This window comes from Diceros bicornis, chromosome 16 (genome assembly GCF_020826845.1).
Source record: "Diceros bicornis minor isolate mBicDic1 chromosome 16, mDicBic1.mat.cur, whole genome shotgun sequence".
In the NCBI taxonomy this organism is placed as follows: Eukaryota; Metazoa; Chordata; class Mammalia; order Perissodactyla; family Rhinocerotidae; genus Diceros; species Diceros bicornis.
The window spans coordinates 52,840,019-52,854,050 of record NC_080755.1 but is presented as its reverse complement, the minus strand read 5'-3'; the positions used below and the strand labels follow the sequence as shown (position 1 = coordinate 52,854,050).

The 14,032-nt window shown below is 33.3% G+C and overlaps 1 protein-coding gene across 5 annotated transcripts in view; it reads right to left on the bottom strand.

Annotated features, from left to right (window-relative positions):
* Positions 1-14,032, bottom strand: part of RELCH (RAB11 binding and LisH domain, coiled-coil and HEAT repeat containing) — a 115,572-nt gene that overhangs the window by 100,047 nt on the left and 1,493 nt on the right. The window lies entirely within an intron of this gene.

Sequence of the window (14,032 nt, the reverse complement as noted above, 5' to 3'; positions counted from 1 at the left end):
TAGCAATCTGAGTTCCATCAGCAGTATATAATAGCAGTTGTCAATGCTTGGTATTATTATTTTTAATCTCACCAATTTAACATACTATAAAATTACATCATTTAATTATGCATCTCCTTGATTCCTGGTGAACTTGAACATTCTTTGAAAAAATATATTGGCCATCTACCTTTTTTGGGAGTGTGCATGAATTTTCTATTTGACTATTCCTGATATATTAGTTTATCTGGCCATTACTGCCCTGACCAGAAAATCCACTTGAGTACTACAGCCTCTGCTCTTAGTCACATGTCTTAGCTCCTCATTAGCTATTCTGATGACTCCAACCTGTGGATTAAAACATGTAGACCCAATAGGATGAACTTTTACCAATCAATGTTCTGGTGTTGTGATACCTGACTTCATTGTTTTATTCCTGATTTTCATGGAATGTTAAGTATGATGTTGGTTGTTGATTTCAGATGAACATTTTTTATTATGTTAAGTATCTACCTAACACTGGTTTTCTAAGTTTTCTCTCTTTCTCTTCCTCCTTATAATATTTTCAATCAGACATACAGGCCTAGATTAGAGCCTGTTTGATCACCACACATTACTCCTCCATTATACTGTTATTATTTCTCTGCAAGTTTCAAAGAACTCATTTATACAACAGGGAGAGTCCATGGGCGAAGCAAATACACAGTTTAATCTTCAACTTGGTATTATTATGGCCATTGAAAAATATATTCTAAATATTTTTTTTTTTTAATAAGGAAGATCAACCCTGAGCTAACATCCAATGCTAATCCTCCTCTTTTTTTGCTGAGGAAGAAGGGCTAACATCCGTGTTTATCTTCCTCTACTTTATACGGGACGCCGCCACAGCATGGCTTGACAAGCAGTACATGGGTGGGCGCCCGGGATCCGAACCTGCGAACCCAGGGCCACCTAAGTGGAGTGCACGCACTTAACCACTGCACTACCAGGCCGGCCCCCTAAATATTTTTTTAGTTCCAAGCCAACAACTTCATATTTTCCAAGAAAAAGAACCTCTGATACCTTTTTAAATAATAATTATGATGTCACAAAAGTAAAAATCTCCTGATTCATTAAGGTTTATTCCATATCAGAAAAAACATTATTTATGGAAGTAATTTCAACTTTGATTGGACTAACCTATAACATATTTTGTAAATAAAATGTACTTTGGATGTTAAGACATAATATTACAGCTCCAAGATAAATACGCTTCTTTAGATTCAGCCACAATTCTTTTCCAGGGCAAGCAAATGCGTTTCCAAATACTCTAATATAAAAGAAAAAGTTTGGAAAAATTAACATCTTTTATTAAGAAGCAACCATATTCTAATATGAAGTATACCACAAAGCATTTCCTCAAATTCCTGGATTGTGTAACTTCTTAATAATTCACTTTATAACTCCGAAACTGAATGATCAGGTACTTTCATCATAGTGGGCAAACTGGTAAAACCTGTCTGTGTATAAGTTTTATTAAGTCTGAGAACTAAATCTATTATACACAGTGTGACTATAAGGCATGCAGATTGATTTTATAAATCACATACGAAAGTAGTCCTATTTATATTTACATTTAATATTTTAGTACTGATGACAGAACGTACTTTTACAATAGTTAAAAAAAATTAGTCTCCGATCCTTGAAAAGGTATCTTTTATGGACATCATATAGCACTTTAAAAACGAAATGTATCAGAAAAATTGACCAGCTGGCTGAGTGGTAGAGTATTGGTTAATTCAATTAAACATTTATTGAACAATAACTGTGTCTCTGTATAATTAATTTCATGAGTGGAACAGACAACAAAATGCCACAAGTTCAGAGGATTTAGAGCTCACTATGGGCTGGAGAAGCTTCAAGGAGAGGAAGGAACAGAAACCAAACCTTCCTTTAAAGATATGGAGGATCTGGAAAAAAGAAAAGGAGGAAGGAGAATAAGCATTCCAACAGAAGGAAAAATAATATAGACAAAGGCACTGAGGGAGGAAAATATAAAACATGTTCAAGGAACACTGAGTAAACAACGTTGAGTACAACAAAGGTTTTGTATATGGACAACACGGTTGAAAAGGAAAGAAGAAACAAAATTATAGGGAGAATTTTATTATAAATATTCACAATAAAATATTTTAAAGTCATTTTTTTCGTATACTATGCAAAAACGGGAAAAAATTAAATTCCTAAACAGGTCTGTAAGTTCTTTTTTCTGTAACATATAATTTTGCTAATAAAAAACAGGGTTGGAAAAGTTGCTTTGGATAGGAGGAAGCAATTTTAAAAGGTTTTAGCTGGAGATACATGAATAAACAGATTTTAAAATCAGGTAAGAATAAGGATGAAGGAAGAGATTAAAGGCACAAGAACCAGTTATAAGGTTAAAACTGATGGTCCAGATGTGAGCTAAAGACCTGAACTAAGGCAACACACAAGTGCAGAACTGATAGAGGGTCAGAAATAACACAGAAAATATGATGACGCTACCTTGTGCAATCTTATCTACGTACAACAGGATCAACTGGTTTCAAAAAAAAATGAACATCATTTCTAACTGCTGGGGATTTTTGAAACAATAGGTGGGAAAATCTGGAAGAAGGCTACACCCATGATTGCAACTACAGTCTCCTCCTCCTTGAGGGTTAGTCATGCTCCATGGCTAGACCCAGAAACTTAGATGTAACCATGCAGCAAAGCTTCAAGATTGAAAAGAAGTACAAACTAATTCAGACTTGTAAGATTATTTCATTCAGAACAATTGGTGACTATATTTGGCTCTAATTCCAGGCTTAGCTGATCCTGGTCTACAGCCCAGATATCCTACGATCACATGCAGGATATGCATGTCCTAATTTGGATTAAGTTAAGTGCTGTATAGTATGGACACCTTGATGAAATTAAGTGATGCTATAGGCACATTGTTCACCTCTGCCTTAGTGTGGACTATAGTTTGTCACTTTATTTTTTAAATGATCAATTTTGTACTACCTGACTTGCCTTCTGCATTAAGAAGACTGGCTACTCTGACCGAGTTAATAAGATATACTCTGAATGAATTATTAAGATACTTTGCCTGATCATATACTAAAATGACCTGAGAACTTCTGCTGAGCTGTGTTTTAAAGTCGACATAAAATACCTGGTGTAATGGACAGAGTGCAGACTTGGAAGTCAGCGATCTGGGTTGGAATCCCAGTCCTGCCACTTAAGACATGATATGTGGTAAAATATAAAAAGGCATACAAAGAAAAGGTAAGCCCTTGTGCCCATCTACCAGTCAGCAATCCTCCTCTGCAGCAACAATCATTATTTAGACTCTTTTATATGTATCCTTTTAAAATATGCTAGGCATATGCAAATTTCTCCCTTTTTGTACATAAATGGAAACGTTTAAATACTGGCTGCATCCTAATTTATTCAATTTACAACTTGGTGATCATCCCACATCAGCACATATAGATTATTCTATTTTAATTAACAAATCCCTTGCTGTAGGACATTTAGGCTGTTTTCAATCTTTAATATCTTTACTTGTAAATGATATTTTAAAAAATCTTGGTTTAACTGTTTTAATGCAAACAAGCATGTCTATAATAAATTACAGAAATGGTATTGGAGATTAAATAATACGAATTTTTAAAATGTGATAGATATTGCCAAATTACTCTCAAAAGAGTGTCCTATCAACAGGGCATGAGTATACATTTTACCTTCCAACCTTTGTGTCACAGATATTTTTATCAAAACTACACTCAGAAGATAACATTGCTTGTAGAAAAAATCTGTTAGGGAAGAGTCCAGTGAGATGATAGATTGAAAAATCACCTATTAATACAGGCTACCTTTTGGATATGGACATCTTATTTAAAGGTTTAGGAGACAAAAATCAGTATTCTCACTATTGTGACGACTTAAAGAGTACAAAATGCAAATATTGATCATTAAGAACAATAATAAAATGTGACTAGAGATTTTGGTGATAGATTCATAACTTTTATCATTCCACTTTACTTTCTTTGGTCAACTCTCCTTATTCCCACATCTGTCCCTAAAGGAAAAAAAAAGCTTCAATCTTAAGCATGACTGTAAAGAATGTCCATAAGGAGCTACTCCTGACTAAAAAAACTGGAAACTTTAAGACTGTTGTTAGGTGCTTTTCTAATGGTAATTCTACTTCCATACACATATACAGAATATTTACAAGACACCCCATCCAATAAACTAGAAAGCTATTGATATAAAATCATTTTGTTCACTTGAAACATGCTAAATATATCCTAAAAGAGATCTGTGTCCATATTATACTAAGAATTATTACTTGATTCTGAAGATTTCTCTTCCAAAAAAAATTGATCCTCAAGGTCACAAATGGCAACAGGAGACTGAGAATGGATAAACTGGTACCTATGTACCAACAGTTTGTGAGCAAAGAATGACTTTTTTTTTGCAAATTTAATTAATAGATGATATAAGACACTGATATTAAGTATAAGGTAACAAAAAAGGTAGACATATGCCAGACGTATGAAGAAATAACTTATTAGGCAAAACATAATCTTTGTGTCCATATACCAGAGAGAAGATGGTATTTCATGTCATAAAAACACCAAACTCCATTCACACTTCACAGATTATAGGATTAAGTGCCAATTAATGGTGGAATAGTAGAGTCAATTCCCATTACAAATTTTCCTTCTTTTGCCAGAATTAATTACATGCAAATTTTGACAAAGCACAGTATATACTGCTTTGTTTTATAAAAAGAAAAATGCCAAGGACAACAACATATAAACACCACCCAACATGAACTGTTAACATTTTTCACAAAAATTTCAAAATTTAAAAAGAAATACCATCTTAGAGAAAAAGTTCATGTCCTTAACGTTTCTCTCCTCAAAGGCAATGACAGTATAGATGTGTGTGACTCCACTTGATGCTTTTATACTTGTAATACACATATATAAGTACCCACAAATAATATACAGTATTGTTTTATGTGTTTGAAAATATACATAATGGTACCATAGCGTATGTAATGCTGTACAACAGATCTGAGATTTGATTAATGACTGCTAAGACTTCCATTTTATGAATAGAGCATAACTATTTTTTCCATTGTGTATGGCTAAGAGGATCGTTTCCAATGTTCTGCTGCTATAAAGTGACTATCTTTGTACACACCTTGTTTTGCATACTTGTCAGTTCCAGATATATTCTTATATGTGGAAAAACTGGGTTGAAGGGTGTGCACACCTTCAACTTTACTAGATTTTATCAAAATATTCTTCAAAGTAGTTCTATCAACACTCTTACAGGCAGCACGAGAGTGCCTGCTTCCTCCATATTTCAGGCAGTACTAAGTGTTGTGTACTAAATCTTCATTTTTGCCAAAATGTTGGGTGTTGTGAAATGCATTTCCATGATCACTAGTGAATTTGAGCATCTTTTCATTGGCTTGTTTCTTTTTGAATTATCTATATTCTTTGTCTATTTTTCATTAGGTTATTTTTCTTTTCGTAAAAATTCATAGGTATTCTATATAAATTCTATATTTGAAATATTTTTTGACCGTTACATACACGGTAAGTACAATTCTCCCAGTCTACGGCTTGTCTTTTACTTTGTTTATGTTACCTTTTTACATATAGGAATTTTAATTTTGATCCAAATCTATCAATCTCTTTAAAGTCTATGATTTCTGTCTTAAGAAATCCTTATCTCAAGGTCATAAATATGTTTTAATATTTTCTTCAAAAAGTTTCCAAGTTCTAGTTCCCACATTTAGTATTTTAATTCATTTGGAGACTGTACTGGTGTGTGCGTGTGCATATGGTGGGGGACAAAGAAATAATTTAATTTTTGTGGAGGGAAAAAAATCATTTATTGATTAGTCTACCCTCCCCCCACTGATTTTACTCTCTTTTTCCTATAATAAGACTCACTGAGTTTCTTTATAGGCTGTATTCTGTTCCTTAGCTTAATTTGTCTACCTCTCCTCCTTTGCTTTTAAAATATTTGTTCTGTAAATGGCAACATATATTGATTTTTAAAAAATATTAAGTTCCAAATAAAGACACATCTCCTTTTCTGCCCATCAGTTAGTTATAAAATTGAGTAACTAACCATTGCCTAAGAAGAATTCAAAAAGAGGAAATCATACTTAAAACATAACTTACATGAATGTAATTAAAATATCTGCAAAAAAGTCAGTACGATGCCTTTAAAGACATAAAATACAGTGCATTGACTGTATGGTAGCAGATTTAATGAACCATTACAAAATCCTAACAATGTTTGTCATTTTTTTTTTTGCTGAGGAAGATTCACCATGAGCTAACATCTGCTGCCAATTTTCCTCTTTTTGTATGTGAGCCACTGCCACAGCATGGCCACTGACAGACGAGTGGTGTAGGTCCGAGCCCGGGAACCGAACCCGGGACTCCAAAGTGGAGTACGCCGAACTTAACCACTAGGCCACTGGGCTGGCCCAATGTTTGCCTTTTAATAATTTATTTTACAGTTACATAGACTTACTGCCTAAGACAATAAATATTAACTCAGTAGACTCTCACAGCAGCCCTATGAAGTAGGTACTATTATCCCCCTTTTTTATATGAAGAAAGGGAGGCAGAGAGAGATTAAGTAATTTGTTCAAGGTCACAAGGGTAAAAAAGTGGCAGAAATAGGATCTAAGCCAGGTTGTCTCATTACAAACTCTGCGCTCTTAACCCACTATACTATGTAGCTGTTTCCTTTAAAATCAGCAGACTTTGATCTTATTTATGGCAGCTACTCAAACAGAAATGCTATCAAATTTTCATGTGAATTTCAAGCACAGATGTTCCGAGTACCTGTTTTTTAAACCATTTCTTTTAGTTAGCAATATGGTTTAAACAGTATGCAAAAATATGGTGGAACTGCTATTATTTTAATTAGGACACCATCTATCCATTAGTCCAGTTTAACCCTAAGAATTAGTATTGTTAGAACACCTGTCTTTTTCGATCTTTCATCATCAACAAATCTGATCTAGTCTTCCTTCACTGCTTCATATTTTTTCTTATAAAAGAAAGAAGTAATTATAAAATGAGTTTTTGAAGTTCTTTCTCATACATCCTCTCATGTGAACTTCATTAAAACCCTATGACTAGTAGTGGACAGAAATGATTACTCTCCTTTACACAGAAAAAGAAGGCTCAAAAAGGTTAAGTGATCTACCCAAGGTGACAGAGGCAGAACTGAAGATCAGACCTGGTACCACAAATCCAGTGATCTTCAAACAAGCTCAAAAATGTAGTTGGTATAGACTGGCACAGACCTACTGCTGTTTTATCAGTTACATCTCGTTCCACAGCTACTCTTATGAAGCCCATATTTCTCTATTTTGTTCACACCAACATGAGAGATCTGTCATGTATCTTGCTATAATCCAAACATACCAGTTCTAGGACATTCTTCTTGATCCTGCTGTAGTTAAGTGTTATCTTTTGTTGAATCGTACCAAATACCATTGCTGTATTAAATTGCACTGGGTATTCATTTTTCAGAAATCTGAAGAATATATATATATATATATATATATATATATATATATATATATATACACATACACATACTTTTTTTTTTTTTTTTTTTGCTGAGGAAGATTTGCCCTGAGCTAACATCCATTGCCAATCTTCCTCTTTTTGCTTGAGGAAGATTTGCCCTGGGCTAACATCTGTGCCAATCTTCCTCTACTTTGTATGTGGGTTGCCACCACAGCATGGCTGCTGATGAGTGATGTAGGTCCGCGCCTGGGAAGTGAACCTAGCCTGCTGAAGCAGAGTGTGCCAAACTTAACCACTAGGCCATGGAGCTGGCCCTCTATTTTTAAAGTAAATTAATCAATTTACACTCAACTGGTTCAGATTTTCCTGTGCAGATTTCCTTAGTTTGTAGAAACTATATGTATATGTGGAATTAGGGAGTCAAAGTTAATTGCAGGTAGAAACTTCCAGTTATAAGATAAATAAGTCCTGAGGATATAATGTACAGCATGGTGACTATATTTAACAATACTGTATTGTATATTTGAAAGTTGCTAAGAGAGTAGACCTTAAAAGTTCTCATCACAAGAAAAAAAATTCTAACTGTGTGGTGATGGATGTTAACTAAACTTGTGGTAATCATTTCACAATACATAAATATATCAAATCATTATGTTTTACATCTAAAACTAACATTATATGTCAATCATATCTCAAAAAAAGTTAACTGAAACATTGAAACAAATACTCATATGATAAGGATTGAAGTAGATCAACCACAAACTAATGCAAATCCCCCCAAAATCAAAGAGTCACTGTGTTCAAAATATGACCAATTAGCAAAACACTATTTACTTAAATATCAACAAATATATTTTTGGTATAAATAATTTAGAAACCATAATTTATCATCAAATCTCACAGTACTTTTAGGTAGAAGCCATTAAAAACAACTACCTTTAAGAAAAAAATAGGCTGTCAATATTCAAGATCTTTCTCAACTGATATTTGTAATTTAGGTAGAAGATTGTATTTTTAGACCAAGGTAAATGTTCTTTTTCAGTTGATCATCATAAAACCAAGGGGAGGGGCCACACAGTTACAAGCTATATAAAAACACATTAACCAAATTTAGTTTTTCACCTGAAAATATTAAACAAAATGAAAATTATACCAATTGTGGAAGGTTTTTCTAACCAAGACTTTTAAAAAACAAACAAGCATACATTCTGGAGATCACCCCTAACTTTCTTGTTTGAAAAATAGAAAGTGTAATTTTTTTTTAATCGTTTTTTTTTAATTGCGGTAACATTAGTTTATAACACTGCATAAATTTAAGAAAGTGTAATTTTAATTTTTGACAGAAATAAGGTCTGTTTTCCCTGATTAATACCCCTATCTTGCTTCCTTTTAGCCCAAGTACCACAATGGCTTGAAATGTCATACTATATTTTTACAACTACCCAAATGGAATCACTTTATTAAGTGGAGAGCCAGATAATGGTAAGCATGTTCCCAGAAGATGTTTTAAACAAGGCAAAATATAAAATAAATATTATCTTTTCTTTACCCTCACTTCCTTTTCCTTTTTCTCACTCAGGATGAAGAGTTAAATATGGCCAAAGAATAAAGTTTACTATTCATTCAAAATTTCACCCATCCTTGAGGGTCAAATTTAAATTTTACTTTCTTCACAAGAGTCATTTCATGACTACACCTGACAATGATTTTTCTATATCTGAATGTTTACACTATTATCTGTACCACAGAAGACTATACTATGGTTCTTGCATGGGTTAGTCTTGCCTCTTCATTAAGAATATAAGCTCAAGGACATGCATTAAACATCTTTCCCTACAATCCTTAACTGATCACATAATTTAATAAATAAATGGATTAATGTAAAATATTGAATACCAACTGAAAGTCATTGTGCTATGCAGTGAAAATATCTGACTAAATTTCCACAAGAAATAATAACAATTTTATTTTTTTGCTGAGGAAGATTCGCCCTAAGCTAACATCGGTTGCCAATCTTCCTACCTTTTTTTTGCCTAAGGAAGATTAGCCCTGAGCTAACATCCGTGCCAATCTTCCTCTATTTTGTATATGGGATGCCGCCACAGCATGTCTTGATGAGCTGTGTGTAGGTCCCCACCCGGGATTTGAACCCACAAACCCCGGGCTGCTGAAGCGGACTTCGCAAACTTAACCACTATGCCACCAGGCTGGTCCCATTAATAATAATTTTAAAACTACTGCAAAGGCATAGGCAAGAAAAATGACAGTCATACAAGAGTTAAATTTAGGAATTTATATGGTCCAGACAATACTGGAAAGTCTCATTCAGCAAAAAGCAGTGAGCCTAACGCATTTTAGAAATATTCTGTTGATATTTTCTCTCAGAAGCTGGAGGAAGCACTAAACCCAATTCCAACCTAACAGGGAGGAACTACTTCGGAAAGTTAGAAGAGATGGGAACTTTGGAAGATTGTAGTCATGACATCTTAGCATTGGTGATACTAAAAAAGGAACAGTGAGCTATGTACTCTTTAAGAGTTCTGAGAAAAGATAAGTAGGATCATGAAACAGAAAATTTTAAAAAGGAGGAAAATAACTCAAGAAGGCTGCAGGCTTACAAGTGAAATTACCACATTCAATCACAAATGACTGCCTCCGGACAAGCCGCCTTATAAAAATTTGAAGGCATGGTGAATATAGAATATAAGAAATCCATCAGTGAAAAATGTAAATTACTTGTCTTCCCTATTTGACCACCTACTGTCTTTACTAAACAAAAAACTGGGCTCATCCTAAGAAATTACAGTCCAATTTTGATTAGAACTCTAAGGCTTCAAGTGGAACCAGCATTCCTCCGGCTGTAATCTGCTCAGTGTTAATCAATGACATTGCCACAATTTTTATCTTGCAATCTAACTGGAAAGCGAAACAATTACTAAATGGAAGTTATTCTGGCTCAATTGGGAAAAATACAGGGGAAAAATAGATAAATAATGTGTATGCGTACATTCAAACAAGTCATATTAAATATAAAAGACCTAATTAGTTCATCAACTAGATTTAGCAGGAACATTGCAATGATGCTACAACAATTTATCAAACACTAAGACTTCTTTAGAGCATTTCTTAAAAGTAATTTTATTCAGTTAATAGAAATTCTTCTACTGGAAACATTAAACTTATAGCTATAATTCTTTTAATATTTGAATGTTATAAATATGGATTACTCTTTTCATCAAGAAAAAAAGATTAAATATAGTATGAAGACTTCTTAAAGTATTTTAAAAGCATTACTATACTATAGTACTAACCTTGGTCAACAGACTTTTAGGTAAGTAATTCAGTAAATCTTGCGAAATTAAACTGTTTTCAGACATCATCAAATAAAGGAAACTACTTTTGATTATACAATTATTCTTAACAATTATAAATGTTCAGATCAGATACACATCAAACAAAATATATACAAAAACAGATAAAAATAATTTAATGTTTTAGATAATCTATACTACCAATCTTTATATTACTGTTTATAATTAACCAAAAAGTTCTTATTATTATAAAATCATAACCCAACTAGCAACAATCAACAAGCTAGAATTGAATATAGAGGACCTTTAAAAACAGGCAGTAGTCCAATCCTAGAGAAAGATTCATCCTTAGAATTTGTAAAATATAGTTTGTGTGATCAGGAGCTTAGTCAAAATCTTCAAAACACAGTACTAAATCCAGTTTTACAGTTTTATTTTAGCATTTATCTATTTTCTAACTGGATTAAGACATTTGCAGGCATTGATATTTTGACATATACAATGCATTTGTATTTAAACTGTACTAAAGTTTGTGCTATAAATGTCTGCAGGTTTATAGGAGGAATATTTAAGAAATATTTCTTCTTTTTATGATACCGTTATTAAAATGCAGTCCTGACATCATAGATCTAAATGTAAAAGCTAAAACTATAAAACTTCTAGAAGAAAATATAGGAGAAACGTTTTACAACCTTGAGATAGGCACATATTTCTTACATAGGACACAAAAAGCATGAATCATTAAAGAGAAAAATTGATTAACTGGACTTGATGAAATTAAAAACTTTTGTTCATCAGACACACTGTTAAAAAAATGAAAAGGCAACTATACTGGGAGAAAGTATTTGCAAAACACATATTGATAAAGAACCTGGGTCCAGAACATACAAAGCACTACAACTCAATAAGGAGACCAAAAAAAACCAAGCTATGCTAATGGCAAAAAGCTCAGAAGGAGCGCTCAGCATCACTAGTTCTCAGGGAAATGAAAAGGAAAACCACAATGAGATACCACAACACTCTCACTAGAATGAGTTAAATAAAAAGCCTGAAAATACCAAGTGTTTGGGGGATGTATATAAATTGGAATTCTCACACACTGGGAACGGGAATTTTAAATGGTGTAACCACTTTGGAAAACAGTTTGACAGTTTCTTATAAACTTAAATATATACTGACTATATGACCCAGCAATTCTATTCCTAGGTATTACCCAAAAGAAATGAAAACATATGTCCATGCAAAATCTGTACAAGCATGTTCACGGGTTTTATTCATATAGCCCGAAACTAGAAAAAACACAAATGTCTAACAACAGATAAAAGGATAAACCAAAAGAGCAATGAACTACTAATCCACACAAAAACATGGATGAATTTCAAGAATATTATGCTGAGAAAAAGAAGCCAGACATAAAAGAATATATGCTCCATGATCCCAATTACATGAAATTTAGAAGAGGCAAAACTTATGTATAGAAGTGGTTCTCAATTGGGGAAATTTTGCCCTCCCCTTCCCTGGTCAATGCTGGAGACATCTTTGATTGTCACAACTTGGGAGATGGGGCGGGGATGGTTGCTACTGGCATCTAGTGGACAGAGAGGCCAGGGATGCTGTTAAACATTCTAGAATGCACAGGACAGTAGCCACAACAAAGTATCAGGCCCAACATTTCAATAGTACCCAGGCCCAGGTTGCGAAATCCTGTTCTATAGTGATCAGTGGTGGTCTAAAGGTCAGACTGGGGATACTGAATGCAAAGAAAAATGAAGGAATTCTGGGGACAATAAAAATTTTCTATATTTTAATTGTGGTAGTGATTAGTTTTTCAAAACTCCTCAAACTGTACACTTAAAATGGGTGCATTTTATGGTATGCAATTGTACATCAAAACTTTACATAATTTTTACACTGATGGTAAAAATTATAGTGCCTGTCAAATAATATAAAGCTATATAAAACAGCTTAATCCAATTCTTGCCTTTTAAAATACATGCATAGAAAAGACAGGACAGGCAAATACCACTGGCAGGATTATGGATAAGTTTGATTTTTTTCTCTATTGCTCATTTGCTTTGTATTAACTTGAAAATATATATATGTTCAGCAAATAATGAGGATAATAGAAAAGCACAGGTGCACATGAATATTTGATTGTAATTAAATTGTGATTTTTTAATCACAGGACTTGTTATTTCAAGAAACTATAAAGATGTATGATGCAAAGGCATTGAAAAGTCAATTATTACTCTATTACACTGCTATATTTAAAGAGTCTAAATTATAAAGGTATTTCTAAACAAAAAGTTTTTAAGAGAAATTTTCACTATAAACAGTGATATCAAATCATAAGGTAGGCTGAAAAGGTTAAGAAATTCTTTTAAATTACATAGAATAAAGTTATTAAGTAAGGAATAACCCATTTCATTATATTAATACAATAGAAAAACATAGCAGATGCAAGTCAGTTATGTTCAACAATAGGCTAGGGACTGTACAAAGTGTGAGGAATATAAAGATGTCCCACAAGAAGTGACTATCTAATGGAGAAAAATGATACCGTCAACAAATTAAAACAGTTAGAGGCTATGGCTGAGATTTGAAAGTAGCACAATTAAAGAACCAAGCAACTAACAAGCATGGAGAGTGCGGGAAGCACTTACAAAGATGCCATTTGAGCTGGGTCTTGAGAAAGTAGTACATCTTGTCACGTGAAAATCATTATTAGATAATTCAGAAATCTTCAAACAAAAAAAAACCCAACTACATAATAATTTTGTTACATTGCTCTGTTACACATTATAGTCTTAAAGGCCAGTAATGAGAAAATTTCTTCCTGAAAAGGAAGATTATCCTATACATTGAGGAAGGAAGCTATACCTACTGAGAAAATTCCATATCCAAGAGGGAAATCTGCTTAGGATTTACCTTGATAGAAAATGCATTCTGCACTTTCACTAAATCTAAGTTTGGCAATCTAAGTCTCTGGTTATACAATTTTAAAATTGTATATTTAACATTCGTTAGTAAATTCCAGCTGGTTTCATCTAACACTAAAACATCTCATACCATTAGTAAGGGAAAACCCAAGATGCCTCCCAAAAGGGGATACTGGGAATCCAGTATACATCCTTGATGGTACGTCTTTAAGCCATAAGA